General features: G+C 38.1%; 1 long non-coding RNA gene across 1 annotated transcript in view; it reads left to right on the top strand.

Moving 5' to 3' along the window:
* The first annotated feature begins 11,236 nt into the window (after positions 1–11,236).
* Positions 11,237–17,668, top strand: part of LOC137656826 (uncharacterized) — an 87,836-nt gene continuing 81,404 nt past the window's right edge. Inside the window, exons 1-2 of the long non-coding RNA XR_011047022.1 lie at positions 11,237–11,361; positions 12,723–12,849. This is a non-coding gene — a long non-coding RNA (uncharacterized lncRNA). The remainder of the gene's footprint in view (positions 11,362–12,722; positions 12,850–17,668) is intronic.

The raw sequence follows: 17,668 nt of genomic DNA, 5'->3' as shown, positions 1-17,668 counted from the left end.
TCTCTCTCTCTTTTCGTTCCGACCGCGGTATCGTTAACAGACATTGTGTTGTGTGCTTTCGCTTGTTTGACTTTGTGTTAATATACAGTACATTCGTACGCCACGTGTTATCGTTAATAAACTTTCGTTACTGTGCACTGTACTGTATTAGTGTTTACTATACATAGACTGTATATAACGTTACGTAGTGTATTATATTACGTATTACTGAAGCCATGGGTCCCAAGAATGTTGCCGAAGGAAAGAAGAAGAAGACGATGCTCTCGATGGAGACGAAACTTGAAATCGTTAAAAAGTACGAGTCTGGCATGCGTTTAAGTGCGATCGCCAAGGAGTATGGCCGGAATCCGTCTACGATAGGCACCATCCTGAAGCAGAAGGCGGCCATCAAAGCAGCAACACCTTCTAAGGGCGTCACTATTTTCTCCAACAAGAGAACGCACGTGCATGACGAGATGGAGAGGCTGCTTCTTGTGTGGATCAAGGACAAAGAGATCTCAGGAGACACCATCACTGAGACTACAATTTGCCAGAAGGCCTCCGCCATTTTCGGTGATCTCGTGCGTGCTCAGGCCGAAGAAGGAGCAGGAGAAGGAACATCCCAGCAGGAACCCCCAGAGTTTAAGGCTTCTCGTGGGTGGTTTGAGAAGTTCAAGAAAAGGACTGGCATCCATTCAGTGGTACGGCATGGGGAGGCAGCCAGCTCGGACACGAAGGCTGCCGAAGCCTTTGTTAAAACGTTCGAGGAGTTGACTCTGCAGGAAGGCTACACTTCGCAGCAAGTTTTCAATTGCGACGAAACTGGGCTTTTCTGGAAGAAAATGCCTCGTCGGACATTCATCACGGCGGAGGAGAAGAGGCTACCCGGACATAAGCCTATGAAGGACAGGCTTACCCTTGCTTTTTGTGCAAACGCCAGTGGGGACTGCAAGATAAAGCCCCTGCTGGTGTACCATTCAGAAAATCCCCGAGCCTTCAAAGCCCACAAAGTTATTAAGGAGAACCTTCCTGTGATGTGGAAGGCGAATGCAAAAGCCTGGGTAACGAGGCAACTGTTCATTGATTGGGTGAATGTCTGCTTCGGTCCGACTGTCCGAAAATATTTGGAAGAAAAGCGCCTCCCTATGAAATGTCTGCTGGTGTTGGACAATGCTCCAGCTCACCCTCCTGGCCTCGAGGAATATCTTCTGGCCGAGTATTCCTTCATAAAGGTCCTGTATCTACCGCCTAACACCACCCCTCTCCTCCAGCCCATGGACCAGCAAGTTATTTCTAATTTTAAAAAATTGTACACGAAGCATCTCTTCAAGAGATGTTTTCAAGTCACAGAGAGTACAAACCTCACTCTGCGTGAATTTTGGAAAGATCACTTCAACATCGTGATATGCCTCAAACTCATCGATCTCGCTTGGCAGGAAGTTTCGAGGCGTACCCTAAACTCATCTTGGAGGAAGCTGTGGCCCGATGCTGTCTCTGCACGAGACTTCGAGGGGTTCGGGAAGCCTGGAGGAGAAGCCGAGATCGTTGACGATCCTGAACCAATTCAGCAGTCTGAGGTGGCTGACATCGTACATCTTGGTACGTCCATGGGGCTGGAAGTTAGCGCGGAAGATATCGATGAACTTATCGAGGAGCACCACGAGGAGTTGACGACGGACGACTTGAAGGAGTTGGAGACGATGCAAGTGAGTGATGTTCAAGAGCAGTTCTCTAGCGGTGATGAGGAGGATGTTGCACCTTTGAAAACGGCAGACATTAAGGAAATTCTTGCATGTTTCCATAAAATGGCAGACTTCGTCGAAAAGGAACATCCAGAAAAAGTTTATACCAACCGTGCGCTTCAACACTGCAATGACGTTTGCCTAACGCATTTTAGAAATGTGTTGAAAAGTAGGCAGAAACAAGCTTCAATGGATAGTTTCTTATTAAAGAGGCCAGCGGTATTGGTAGGCCAAGACGAAGGTGAAAGTAAAGAAAAGAAACAGAAAAAAGAAAGAGATGAAGAAGTAGAAGGTGAAAGTAAAGAAAAGAAACAGAAAAAAGAAAGTGATGAAGAAGTAGAAGAGATTTAGAAAATAAGAAAAACGTAAAGTTATAAAAAGGCAAAAAAAAAAAAAAAAAAAATTCAATTTTAAGTTTTATGTTACCGTTAAGTGTTAAAGTAATTTTTTCTTTCATTTTATAGTTTTCCATACGTAATGTTAAGTGTTAATTATTTCTGCCATTTTTTTTTATTTTGTAAAGTTTAAGTGTTAATGTGTTAAGTGTGTAAATTACTGTACGTAGTCTGTCACTTGTTACGTTTTCTGCCTTATGCCATCCTCCTCTGCCGCGACTTCGCTATCGGACATCGTCTCACTCAAAAGGTAAGTTTCAACTTTTTTGTTACACTAATTAACTGTAACCTTTTTTTCAGAGTGTACAGGTACAGTATCAATAATTAATTTAGGTGTACGTACAGGTACAGTAACAATACACCTTCACTGATCTAAATGCTTTACGTACATACAGTACCGTAACTTTTATACAGTATCGTACCGTAGTAAAGAAAACGGACCGTTTTCTTTGGGCTTGGGGGGGATAACTTGGCTATAACTACGTACTGTACATTATTGAATAATCTCATAGTGGTTTCTGGAATGGATTAGGCTGTTTTTAACGGTTGTGTTAATTATTGAATGATAGAAATAGCTGCATGCATGTTTATTACTACAGTTTAGCGTGTTTATGAAAGAAAAGGTGACTTTTTATAAGGCTTGGAACGGATTAGGCTATTTACATGTAAAAAGCGACTCAGGATACGAAAACATCAGGATACGAAACCGCATCCTGAACGGATTAATTTCGTATCCTGAGGCATCACTGTATGTGGAATAGTAGTGATTTTGTAACAATGCTAAGTACATTGAGTGCCCCATATACTAATTATCCAACAAAGGATTACAGCTGAAGTATTTAATAACAATCATGATCCTCCATTTTTACTTCGAGCTAATAAATTATTAATATATACAAACATCAGGATAGCCCTGAATTAGCCATCTCTTTTTACTTCACTCTGGATCATGAAGGACACAAGTATATTATTATTATTATTATTATTATTATTATTATTATTATTATTATTATTATTATTATTACTTGCTAAGCTACAACCTTAATTGGAAAAGCAGGATGCTATAAGCCCAGGGGCTCCAATAGGGAAAATAGCCCAGTGAGGAAAGGAAACAAGGACAGAAAATATTTTAGGAAGAGTAACAACATTAGAATAAATATCTCCTATATAAACTATTAAAAACTTTTAACATAACAAGAGGAAGAGAATTAAGATAGAATATTTTGCCCGAGTGTGGACCCTCAAGCAAGAGAACTCTAACCCAAGACAGTGGAAGACCATGGTCTAGAGGTTATAGCACCACGCGAGACTATGCTTTCATTGTTTATATTGACTAAATAAATGTAATCATATTCAGAGTCCCCACAATCAACGAAACAGAAAAGGTCCTCATGATGATGCACTATATAGCCAACAGATACTTTAAAATCCTTGATGGGTGTTGGTTGTGCTGTAGTATTCTTGTGGAATAAGTCATATATCGTTACCTAGCAAAGCATCAGTATTTACTTAGGAGCTAGCAGTCTTTATTATTACTAGCTAAGCTATAACACTAATTGGAAAAGCAGGATACTATGAGCCCAGGGGCTCCAACAGGGAAAATAGCCCAGCAAGGAAAGGAAGTAAAAAAATAAAAGAGAATTATTGAATAATTAGTATAAAATATGTTCTGGACAGTAACATTAAAATGATTGTTTTATACATAAACTATGAAGAGGGACTTATATCAGCTTGTTCAACTTAAAAACATTCACTGCAAGATTGAATATTATTTAAACAATTGAAGATATGCTAACTCTTGGGTCTGTCATTAATTCTAATGTCATAAGCCCTCTAAAGTTACATACAAGAACCAACTTGTATTATAAATTAAAAGTCCTTAAAAAATTTCTCAAAGTATTGCAATTTGCTGGATTCCGGGTCATGTTGGGGTTGTAGGTAATGAAAAAGCAGTTGCAGTTATTGCAATAGATTTACCACAACTTTACATTAAACTCCCCTTTAAGGTTTATGTAACCACAATGAAAATATTTTTATATCAATTAAATGGCAAATTATGTGCAATATTGAATCAGACAATGATAAATTGAAACTAAACATTATTTTTCAATGTGAATCATCAATGCTAGTACAGTGGCAATTTGTTCGTCTAGCATTCACATGGCAGCAGATCGATCTCCACCCGGGACCGTGAGTTTAAGCTGTTTACTCGGGAGGCCACTGCTCTGGTTGGCCACCACAGTGGGGAGTTGGGCTTGCCCGGCTGACGTTCTGGTGAGCCTATAATCTGATGGTAGTTCCCAGGTATAAAAAGAGTGACACTTTTTTTTTAACATTAAGACGTGTTTATGTGAATACCGAGTTTTTAGAATACAAAGAAATGGGTGGTTGGGTCAGAAACGATGTCAGAAATTTCATCGGTTTCTAATAAAGATTTTTTTTTTAGGATTTTAAACCTTTTTAAGAAGCTCAAGTACAATGATAAAATTTGATTTTTTATTATATTTTTGTCCGATTTATTTTTTAACCCATTGTTTATCTGTTGTATGCTATATATGCTATATATATATATAATATATATATATAGGCCTATATATATATATATATATATATATATATATATATATGTATATATACAGTATATATATATATATATATATACTGTATATATATACATACATATATATACATATACATTTATATATATATATATATATATATATACTGTATATATATACATACATATATATACATATACATTTATATATATATATATATATATATATAAATGTATATGTATATATATGTATGTATATATATACAGTATATATATATATATATATATATATAAATGTATATGTATATATATGTATGTATATATATACAGTATATATATATATATATATATATATATATATAAATAAACATATATATATATATATAAATATATATATACATAAATATATATATATATATACATATATATATATATATATGTATATATATACATATATATATATATATGTATATATATACATATATATATATATATATATATATATATATGTATATATATACATATATATATATATATATATATATATATATATATGTATATATATATATATATCAAGAATTTGTTCAGACTAACTTTGTAAAAGTCGAGTTTCATATAGATGGTCGTGGTTTGACTCACGGTTTAGCTTCTGTGACTCAGACACCGAGTCGGCAAGCGAGTCTGAGACTGAGACACAGTGTCGGTGACTCTGTGGACTGAAATCCCTGAACGGTTGAACCTGAAGTGTGAAGTTACCTGAATACTGACTCAGTTTCCAATTGGTAGTGAAAGTGAAAGGATACTGTTACTCTTCGTCGGACAAGGCAAGTGTTTTTTCTAGAATTAGTTTTTAAAACTTTTATATCGTTAAATTTTTTTATTCATCTAAAACCTTTTCAATAAATAAATTTTCATACTCGTCCGGATAATTATCTACCTAAATAACATCAAGGAGGAGGTTTAGACCTCCTTGAATAACATAGATTTTCGCACGATTTTCTAGAAATAAACAAATGTAGATTCAGTGAGGCGGTGAAATACGGCTCTTTTCCACTTTTATAATTCCCATGGGATCGGAGACCTTGCCACCCCTTAGCTCATTCACGGATCTCTCTCTCTCTCTCTCTCTCTCTCTCTCTCTCTCTCTCTCTCTCTCTCTCAATAATACCACTTTCCGTTAGTTCATACACAAAGAAGACAAGTTAAAAAAAATCCTTCCAACTATGGTTTAATTCTTATTTAATTTTCTTTTCGTCGATAAGTGTGATATTTCATTTCGTTCAATCTTCGGTTAATGTTTTGTACGGTAAAAACTTTCATTTTCAAAACAAATGACCTGGCCATGGATCCAGCAGGATCCAGTAGCCTATCGTATTCCAGTCACCTTTGTTTCCCTGTTGATCCACGGAGCTGACCTCTCTCTCTCTCTCTCTCTCTCTCTCTCTCTCTCTCTCTCTCTCTCTCTCTCTCTCTCTCTCTCTCTCTCTCTCTCATAGCAATCTACTCGTAAAATTTCATCCCTACCATAAAAATTGTATTACAAGAAATAAATTACCCCATTTTATATAGAATTGTTTGCAACGATAAAACTTCTTATTTTATTTACTTTTTAATTTAGACATGAAAATATGTTGGTAGGCTACATGCGCACACACGAACTCAATAATCTAGGAACAGAAAAGCAGACCTTAAATTAAAGTAACAAGGAAAGTAGCCCAGTGAGGAAAGGAAATAAAGTAATGGCAAATAAACTATATAAACAGTATATAAGTAATGAATTAAAATTATAGAATATTTTAAGATGAGTAACAACGTTAAAATACACCAGTCATACACAAAATATAAAACGAGTCTCATGTCAACCTGTTCCATAGAAACGAATTTACAAAAAAGGTTTGATAAGAGACGATTTTCTCAACATGGTGAAAAGGAAATGGTCAACTAGATAATTGTATGACATCAGGTCGAATGTAATAACTTTTCAACTATATTCAAAGTTCTTTTGACAGAGGGAGCAAAGCATAAAATGGATCTGGAGATGTTACTCGGAAAATCAAACTGCGTAAGTATTTGGCAATTAATTTCAAGAGATAGTAATTGCCTCCGCCAACGAAGTTGGTAGGAGGTTATGTTTTCGCCCCGTTTGTGTATGTGTGTGTGAACAGCTTCCTTTCTACAATTTTAATCGTGGAGTAATGAAACTAGCAGGGATTAAGTGTTATGTAAAAAGCTGGAAATGGTTAAGTTTTGGAAGGTCAAGGTCACGGTCAAGCGAAATGTCCAATTCACGTAATCAGCCAAAAGTGGACATCTTTGTCACAGACACATCAAACTTGGTTCATATATGAATGTAGGATAATACACGCCAGTTAATACATGTTAAGGTCAAAGTCAAGGTCGAGCAAAAGGTCGAGAAATAAGCTGCCATGGCGGAGATCTGCACTCTAATGAGTGTCCCTCTAGTGTACATAATGTAACTATACCTTTGTATTGATATCACTACATTTGTTACACATTGAATGAAAGCAATGATGATATGCCTAGTAAACTTAAGGTTTAGTTCGTAATAACTTGCATTATTTTAGAAAGTGACACCCATGACTTTATAAGCGCTGGAGGCTTTTTTTTTTTTTTTTTTTTTTTTTTTTTTTTTTTTTTTTTTTTTTTTTTTTTTTTGCTAATCAATATTGATAATTATTGAGTGCTTATCTATTTCTGCGAAAATAATTCTTAATATATATGTACTGTATATGCATATATACTATATACAATACGCTGTATATATATATATATATATATATATATATATATATATATATATATATATATACATATATATACATATATATATATATATATATATATATATATATATATATATATATATATATATATATATATATATATATAATGTGTGTTAAAATTCTATGAAAATATGAATTAAATATATGAATAAGTGTATCGTATAATCAATGTTCTACTTAACTGTATAACAAGAATTTATAATATATTATGATGCAATGAAAGAAAGATAATTTCCAGAACTGACACGCCGGTAAAAATAAATAGAAATGAATAAATAGAAATATGAAAGATTTTCTTTCAGTTGTTACTGTTTTTAGAAGGATTTATTGTTAATTTATTCTCATCATTTATTTATTTCCTTATTTCCTTTACTCACTGGGCTATTTTTCCCTATTGGAGCCCTTGGGCTTATAGCATCTTGCTTTTCCAACTAGGGTTGTAGCTTGGCTGGTAATGATAATAATAGAAATATTTGGTTGCGGTAACAAAATCTCGTACAAAATTAATTTAGAAGAACTATTAGCAACATTTTTGTTTTAATCTTCTTGCCTAACAAAAAACTATTGTTTAAGGGTTCAACATTTCTCTTACAGAATATATTTACAATAATATTACCGTTAGAATTATAAATTAATTACTCATAAGTAGTTTTTTAGTTCACCAAACATTCAGCTGGGCTTCACTAGGCACTAGAAGAGTTGGAAGACACAGGCCTACATGGTTGAGAATTATGAAGCGCGAAGTAGGAGATGATAAATGGAGAAGTATTGATTTTAAAGCTCAAGATAGAGATGAATGGCAAAATCTAACAGGCCCTTTTCGTCAATAGTCTTAGGAGGAGATGATGATGATGCTGTTCCACTGTAAAATAATAAATCGAAAAGGTGTTTACTTAATTTGTTGGTACAAGAAGTCGAAATTCATCTGCTTTCTATTTAACCAAACAAGATCTGTAAAACTTCTTAAATATTTCTTGTTTTCAAGTTGAACAAACCATTAGGGTCACATCATATGGAATCTTTAATGTTTCATTGTTAATTCTAGTTGTCTTGTTATTAAATATCAAATTATAAGCTGATTTTCAATGGCTGGACAATAGCTATATTTATGGTAGCTACGATTACAAAAGTGTCTAGCAATTTTAATTATTTTTGTTTATTTCATTTCTTTAATGAAAAGCAACTTCATTTATACTTAACGCAAAACAATATTTACTTGTGCTTTTAGTTCTCATATTACTTTGATTAAAATTTTGATGCAATGCATTTTATCACTATTATTATTATTATTATTATTATTATTATTATTATTAAGCTAGTAGTTTCCAGGTACTATTTATTTAATTATTTATTTAAAAGTTATTCTGCCTTTATTTTCCATGGCATAGTTGTCCTTGAACAGATAACGTGACTAAATTTTAAATAGAAATTATACAAAGCTCTTATACAGCCAAGGTAAGTGACACATTTAAGATGTTGAAATTAAATATATTGTATATATATGAGATATGTCATCAATATTTATCTAAATTTAAAATTTTTACATGAAATGAGTCCTGAAATCTGTTTAGACTAGCTACTCCTCGTCGCATTCGAGTGCAGATCCAAAAATATTGCAAAAAAAAGCCTAAAAGGATTATAAGTTTTAGGGAAATCTTATTTTTTTAGAGTATATATACCTATGAACATTTTATGCAATCAAAGATCATAATTTAACTTGGCTTCAGAGGTATCTTGTGTTGTTATTTATGCAGCGTCACAGTTCTAAAACTTCGTCTGCCATTTGTTTTACCAGAATATTTGCACAAAATATCTCTAAGATTTCTATTTTTCCAGCAGAATACAGAGGTACTTATCTATAAATCTTTTATTTTACTTTATTAAAATTATTCTATTATTAATGTATTATACGAAAAATATTTTATAAGCTAATATTTTTAAGTTTAAACAATAGACCTTATTATGATTCCTCTTGAGGGGGGTAAAGTTGCTAGCAATCTTTAATATTTTATTTCTTTACCAATTTTTATCGTAAGAATACAATATATTATGACTATAGATAAAATAGAAATAGTTTTCTATTACATACGTCTTATAGTGCTATGGTTAAACTTAGCACGCCTTATATACAATATCTGTCGAAATCATAAAGTAGGCATTTACTAACAAACCAAATTGTTCATTTTACTGTCCATAGGTGTCCATACCATCGCGGGGTCCACATCTTTATAATAAACAATCAATATTAAAAAATAAAAAAGTAAGGTTACATAGTACGGTGGGATTATTTTTAATACAGTATTTTATTGTTTTGGTTATTCTAGTTATATATTCATCTGCCAACGCCAAAAAAAAATAGCTCATTTTGCTTTTATGTCAAATATTGTTATATCCAAAGTTGTGGGCATATACTATATAATAATGAATTATATTAAATTTGAAGACCATTGATTACCTTAACAATTGTATAATAATGATATATATATATATATATATATATATATATATATATATATATATATATATATATATATATATATATATATATATATATATATATATATATATATATACAAGCTTTAAGAAAGAATTTTCAGATAACGCATCCTGCTATGTATAGGCTACATAGTAATATTCAGCTATAATGCTACATAAATTTTCCATGGTAATTTATTCAATCAGATTTATTCCATTACATATTTAATGTTGATTTATTTCGTATCTTGCGTTTTCATTTTATGCCACGTCACAGTTTTGTAAATGGGTCTGCCACTTGTGGTACCAAATATGATGAACAAAACTCCTTCAAGTCTTCTAATTATAAAGAAGAGTAGGACATTAAGAGTATAAAAGTTTATTAATTTTTATTCATTGAACATTTTAGTGATGATCATTCATAAAAACATCTTTTATACGAATACATTTTTAAAGAGTGAACAATAGATACATTTATGACTAATCTAGAAAAGGCAAAGTTGCCAGCAATTTTTTATATTTTATTTTTTTTTATCGCTAATTACCGTAATATATAGATATATCATGAATACAAATAGAAATGTATTTGGTATCGACTATATTCGTCTTATGTTGCAGGGTTTCAATTGGGCACGTTTTGCTTAACATGTCTTTGCCATAAACACAAAGTTACCAGTTAATATCAAGAATAATTTGTATTATTAGTTCCTTTAACTGCCAATAGGTGCCCATACCATCGCGGTGTCCATGATTTTTTAAATTACAGGCATAAAGTAATTAATAACTTTGCGAAATCATTAAATAGAATAGATTGGCAATATCTTTAAAATATCAAAGATGAGGTTTCATAATACCAATAGGTTGAGTTCTATCGTGACATTTTACCATTTTAGTTTTGTTTCCCTATTAGAAATTCGTCTGCTAACAAAAAATCTAGATTTTGTTTATTTTTAGGTCAATTATAGTTCGTTGCAGTGCTGAATATTAATCATTTATATTTAAACTGAATACTTGCTTTAGTTTAAAATGGTATTCTAATGTTATATAGCACATACAATAAGATACTAGGAAGGCTTTTCAGTTAACGTCTCTTGCTATATACTAATACCTAATATTGAAGCTATAACTCTTCATGTAATGTTCGCGGTATCAGAGAAAAATACTATTATTCATTTCAAACAGTTTAATTGCAAATTACAGGTGTGAATTAAAATACCGAAACATTTAAATCCCTCTTCGTGCATTATTGGAACGCCCTCTTCCAGAGTGACTGTGTGACAGAGTCCAGACTGCCTGCCAATGTTTGTCGACTGTCGTGGCTTTTTTTATCAATTGTCTGGCTAACTTTCAGTTCAACTGATAATAAGAAGGCTAATTTCACGAATTCGGGATCAAAGGATTTTAACAAGGTAAGAATGTGGTTAGTGAGAAATTAATGTGATTAACTACAAGGTTAGACCTATTTTTGATATCTGATGACCACTAGAATGCCAGGACCACCTGACCTCTGTGCTTCAGAGTAGTTCGTGTCTCCATTCTCAACGCAGGTACAATAAAATATGGTCTGCCATGGGCCCATGGCCATAATTGTTACAGTTATTGCCCATGTAATGCGAGAGTATTTTCATTTGACACTTCATTTAGTGCTAGGTCGTAGGTTGCTGGTATTATTACAGTTCGTCAGGCAAAGTTTTCTAATAAAAGAAAAAAATTCAATTATTTGTAGGAAAACTCCGGTTTTCTTCGTCTAGGACCTTTATTTTCACTGCAGATGAATACTTTGTGAGATACACCCTAATATATTTGCCAACAAGGCGGCCACCCAGTGGGAATTAGGGTGTGGGGCGGGGAAAATATACTGGGGATATGATTAAATTATTGAAAGATATATTAAACAGTTTGTAGAAAATAAGACTGGTTTGTAATGTATTTTGTGGTGTTTTGAATTTTTTTTTCTATGATGATTCCTGGCAGAAATCCGCACTTATTGCGTTATGGTGGGTCGACGACCATAACTTAAAAGCTATGGCTATGAGCTAGGTATCGTCATTAACCACATTTGAAATACTTTAAAACATAGTGTACTTGTCTGAATGTGTTGATATTCGAGTTAAAGTTTTTAAACTGTTTCTGTCGGTCATCGTCATAAAAGCCATCATCATAATAGAAAGAGTTACCGTAAACAAAAGCTAGTAACAGTAATGAAACACGAGCGTTTGTTTGCCAGGACTTCCAGACGCATAGAAAATGAAGGTTTCTATCCCGTTTTTTTATGGCGACATTAATAAGTGTTCAGTCGTTGTATTACTAATATCTTGCTACTTAGTTGAGCTGCCGATCTACGGGCCAACCAAGGGAAAGGCCCGTGCCAACAAGTGTTGGCTTTAATACCCCAACAACAACATTGAGCTGATGATTTATTGGCTTTTATTCTTGGACATGTCATACTATGCTAGCGGCATTTTTAGGTTTATTTCAGAAGCAGGTCTTTTGAAAACTTTTTACGTTTTATAGTTTTGATTGGATATTCTTTAATTTTTTATATATGATAGATGATGTCAGCTTCAATTACCTTAGATGTTAGGATACCAGAAAAGTCTAATCAATCAGTCTGCGGGTGAATGTCACGCTCTGTAAGTTGCCTACCTACCCAGTAGGAGGTTACGATCCCGACTTTCTAACGGCGGGAGGCTGTTTATGATTTTGAAATTTATTTGTTTTAGTCCCTCAAAAACATGTACAGTACTAATAAATCTCTTTTCCCTTCCAGCAATTGATTGCTCAGGCCATCATCCAAAGATGATAACGTGGTGCGAGGATCCCTCAAGTCATTCAGAATTAGAGGCCATCCCGGGACAGTCTCCAGCCATTTGGATAGGACTTCCACCCACCTAAAGGTGAGTCTGCTATATTGAAAAGCGGAATGTTTGTATCTTGCGGGTGGGACCCGGGGGGGGGGGGGGGGGTTAAACACACACCCGCTAGCTACTGGTGGGTAGTTAAACTGTTTAACCTTCAGTTTCGACTAGTTTTCAGCTCCGCTGAAGTAATAATGCTATATTAAAGAGCTACAGCTTTGTATGCTAGGGAAAATACAAATTACTCCCAAATTTGTCATATTTATGGTAAGCAGCTCTTCTCGGAGGATCTTTCAAAATCAAACTCTTGTTCTCTAAGGCTTGGGTAGTGCCATAGTCTGTGTACCACGGTCTTCCACTGTCTTGGGTTAGAGTTCTCTTTCTTGAGGGTACACTCGGGCACTCTGTTTTATGTTTGTTTATTTCCTTTTCTCTCTAGGCTGTTTTCCATGTTGGAGCCCTTGGGCTTAGCATCCTGCTGTTTCAACTAGGGTTGTAGCTTGGTTAATAATAAGAGTACTGTATCTGTGATTATTATTTAAGTTGAAACTAAATTCCCAACCATTAGATCGATATTACATGCCCTTTAGGGGAAATCAGCTACATAAAAACTATTGGAGCAGAAGGCCAAATTATTTTTTCAAGTGAAAGACAATTAAAAAGAAACTGGTGTCTTATATTTTGTTGATTACTTGTGATGAATTTTTGCTATTTTATAACAGTTGTGATATGCCTGAGATAGAATGGAATCATGAGAATATGTTGTCACAGTGCTCTATCAAATTTTCAAGTGGAGTCATCGACTTCAAAGAGGATGAGGTAACTTCCAACAGTTATCTATCCAAACAGGAAGTATGCAATACAGTGTAAAGAGATAATGTAGGAGCTAGACAGGATGCAGGCTCTACATATAATGCAGGATCACATTCATAGACTAGAGGGGCACTCAGTAGAGCATAGACCTCCGCCGCAGCAGCTTATTTCTCGACCTTGACCTTAAAATGTAATAATTAGTGTGAATTTACTTATACTCAAATATGAACCACGTTTGAAGTCTCTGTGACAAGGATTTCCAAACTTATGGCTGATAACGTGAATTGGACATTTTGCCTGACCGTGACCTTGACCTTACAAAATTTAATAATTTCCAGCCTTTTACATAAGTTAATTGTAAGTTTCATTACTCAACAATTAAAATTGTGGCCAGGAAGCTGTTCAAAAACAAACACCAACAGGGACGAAAATATAACCTCCTTCCAACTTCGTTGGCAGAGGTAATAAGGCAAATGGAGGTACGCAAGCATATTTTGTCCCCAACTATCTTTTAATCGAGAGTTGTTCCGTAACCGAAATACAAACCACGCTATTTACATAGGGTTTACTTTCGGCGTAGCTGAAATGACGAGCCATTAGATTTTAACGAGGGTGTATTATCCCCGCGCTAGTTAGCAGGGGGGTAGGGGAGTGGTAGCTAGCTACCCCTCCCCCCTCACACACCGGTGAACTGCTTCACTTCACTTTTGGCTCGGACAATGAACAGACGTCTCTGTCCCGTCCTCGCATGGCAGCCATTAATGCTTTGTCTTACTAATTACTTACTTTTCTTATACTTAATATATATGTAAACATTCTTATGTTTATGTATATATTTGAGTATAGAAATACAGTAAGTTTCCTTTTCAGTGTTTGTGCTGTGTGTGTAGGAAGTCCACTCATCGTAGGACAACTTCTCCGTGTGGTCTCAGGCCACTACGATAACTTTTCATGGGTCGCGATCTCTCCCTTGGTCCTTCGGTCTCCCTTCGGCGGGCGCCGTGGGGAATCGTCATCCCTGGACTCTACTTACTAATATGTTTCTCCGCTGTTCCTCCTTCCCTACGGGGAACTTGGTCTATCAGCGTAGGGAACTTGCATTTGCTAACTTTTCAGCCTCTGTGTAGAATGCTTCCCTTCGGGGTTCATTCGTTCTTATGATTAACATTCTTAGTTGAATTACATATTTATAATTGTTATAATTCTGTTTTGTTACAGTTCTTCGCCTTCCCCCTCCCTCCCCCCCTTCCCGTGAGTGGCAGTGGGGGAGGAGGGCGCATTCCTGTGTGTAATTCTTATATTCTTTTCCCGCTGGGGTTCCTCTTCGGAGTTCCCCGGGGGAATTAATGTTAACTAATTGTTTTATTTTCACAGTTGACTATCTAGTTTTTTTTTGCCTAATGTGCCTACGAAACAAAGCTATCCTGTTGGGTCCTGGGGAGTCTGCCATTGCCGCCTCCTCTAGGGTCCTGGGGAGTCTGCCGTTGCCGCCTCCTCTAGGGTCCTGGGGAGTCTGCCGTTGCCGCCTCCTCTAGGGTCCTGGGGAGTCTGCCGTTGCCGCCTCCTCTACGACTTCGTCATGGACGTGTTCCGTCTCCTTGAAGTTCTCCCGTGTCAACTGTCAGCTCCTTAGTTCATAAAGAACGCTTAGGAGGTTCGCCTCCTTGGGTGAGAACCCTTCCCAGGTATGAGTTTTTTCCCCTTCCGGGGGGTTTCTTCTCCTACCTTAATTTTTTTCTGGTCCTCGGGCGGTTATGCTCTTGGTGCCGAGCTACCGCTTTTTGTAACCATGCTCAAGGGGCTGAGCGGTTGCAAGGCCGGACCATGGTTTCGTGCGAATTTGCTCTTGGTGCTGAGCGATCGCACTTGCAGCTACGCTCAAGGGGCTGAGCAACTGCAGGAGATCCTCTTCAGAGGGTTGCTCTTTATGGTCAGCTTGCTGATCCAACGGCCCTAAGGGGCGCCTTCATCAGTCTTCTATGAAGAGGACTCCCTACTGCTGTTGTTGCTGAAGGCTCAGTTCCCCCCTCCGAACATCTTCGAGGGGACAGCTGAGTTCACCGGTCTCTCCTGCGAGTGTCTCTCCCCCTCGGGGGAGTTCACTAACAGAGACTCCTCTTCGGTGGACTGATGGTGGTGCTCCTGTCCGTGGTCGTCCTCATCTTCAGCCGCAGAGGATCCTCCTCGACGATAACAGACTGTTGCTGCTGCTTCTCTAGACCTGTCAGCAGTTCTTTCGCGATCTTCGACACCTGCCAGATCTTCTTGTCTTCCTTCTCCGTTCCTGGACGCAGTAGCGCTGTGGGCGCCTCCACCCAGTTTTCCAAACGGGCGCCGGTCCCTTCTGGGCTAAGGGCTTATGTCACATGTGAGTAAGCCCTTTAGTGCCAGGTTTTTTTTAACCTGTGCTACCTCGTTCTACTACTGTTCCTGATGTGCGCAATACGCGCCCATGATCTCTGGATCTGGGCGCAAGTCTCCTGCTGTGGACCAGACTTCTGCTGAATCAACTCCTGATCGCCAACTCTTCTGAGATCTTCTGTGCGGCTACGCGCCCACGATCGCCAGCGCACATCTGATCACCCTTTTCTGATGTGCGCATTGCGTGCCAACGTTTGCCCTCGCGTCCACGATCTCCGGATCTGGGCGCAAGCAGGGAGGTTATTCCTCACTGAACTCCACGTGCACCTGCTCGCCAGCTCGCTTCTGCCCCCCCTTCCTGATATGTGCATATGCACCATCGTTCGCGCACGCGCCCATGATCTTTGGATCTGGGTGCAGGCAAGGAGTTATTCCTTCGCCTCCTCGCCGCCGATCTCTCATACGTCTGGCCGCGCATTTCTCAGCTGGCCACACAACTACGCTCCTACGATCTCCTGGTTCCTGCCTCGTCACGCAGTTCAAGAAGTTCCTTCGCTAGCGCACAGGCGCTCACATGTTCTTCTGGACTTATAGCGCCTCTACTTCGCCGCGCCGCCCAAGAGATACCTAAGTTAGCGCACAGGCGATCACAGGCATCCCGGGGCTCTCCTTACGCACCAGCGATCCTCTACGCCCGCGCGATTCATCGCCTGCGCGCAAGCGTTTTCAACGCCAACGCTTTAATCGTCGTAGGTTTCCTACGCGCCCACACGTTACCACTCCTGTACGCGAGCGGTCGCTACGCGCCACCGCTTGCCAACACGCCACCGCTTGCCAACACGCCACGGCTTGCCAAACACGCCATCGCTCGCCCACGCGCCATCGCTCGCCCACGCGCCATCGCTCGCCCACGCGCCATCGCTCGCCCACGCGCCATCGCTCGCCCACGCGCCATCGCTCGCCCACGCGCCATCGCTCGCCAACGCGCCTTCGCCCGCCTACGAGCCATTGCTCGCCAGGACGCGCCATCACTCGTCAGCGCGCCATTGGTCTCCCGGCCGCCTGCGCTCGCCCTTACAGCCATGCGCCCGCGAACCAGCAATTTTCCATCGCTTGAGCGCCAGCGCGATTCCCGCCAGTGAGCCATCGCTCTCCAACGCGCCATTGCTCGCCTACACGCCATCGGTCTCCCGACCTCCAGCGCTCGTCCTTTCAACCGCACTTGCCCTCACCTGCGCGCCCACGTGCATTTTCGCCCGCGCGCGGGCACGCCCATGTTCGCCCGCGCGCGAACCAACGATTTGCCATCGCGTGAGCGCCAGGGTTGATTTCGACTGCTATTCCTGTCGTGTTATCGTAACACGGGCAACCTGGCGAGTCTTCTGGGGCGCGTACTTTCAGTTCACGATCTTCACCCCGTAAACGCAGAGCATGGCACATGCAAGAGCAGGAAGGATCTTCAGAGAGGTCTGGGCAACATTCTTCTCCTTCTTTTCGGGCAGGCCCCATCATCTCTACTCCTTAGGATCATTCGATTCCTTTTCCCCTAGCGGGAGGCGCTGACACTGCGTCTGTCAGCCGTCAGCAGAGGAGGTACTTCGAGATCATGGGGAACCTGGTTTTAGCCCTTCCTCTCCACCATTCCGTGGAAGGGCCTCTCCAGGGAGTTCTTCTCTCGAGAACT

This window comes from Palaemon carinicauda, chromosome 17 (assembly GCF_036898095.1).
Source record: "Palaemon carinicauda isolate YSFRI2023 chromosome 17, ASM3689809v2, whole genome shotgun sequence".
Lineage (NCBI taxonomy): Eukaryota > Metazoa > Arthropoda > Malacostraca > Decapoda > Palaemonidae > Palaemon > Palaemon carinicauda.
This window is presented reverse-complemented; position numbering and strand designations above follow the sequence as displayed.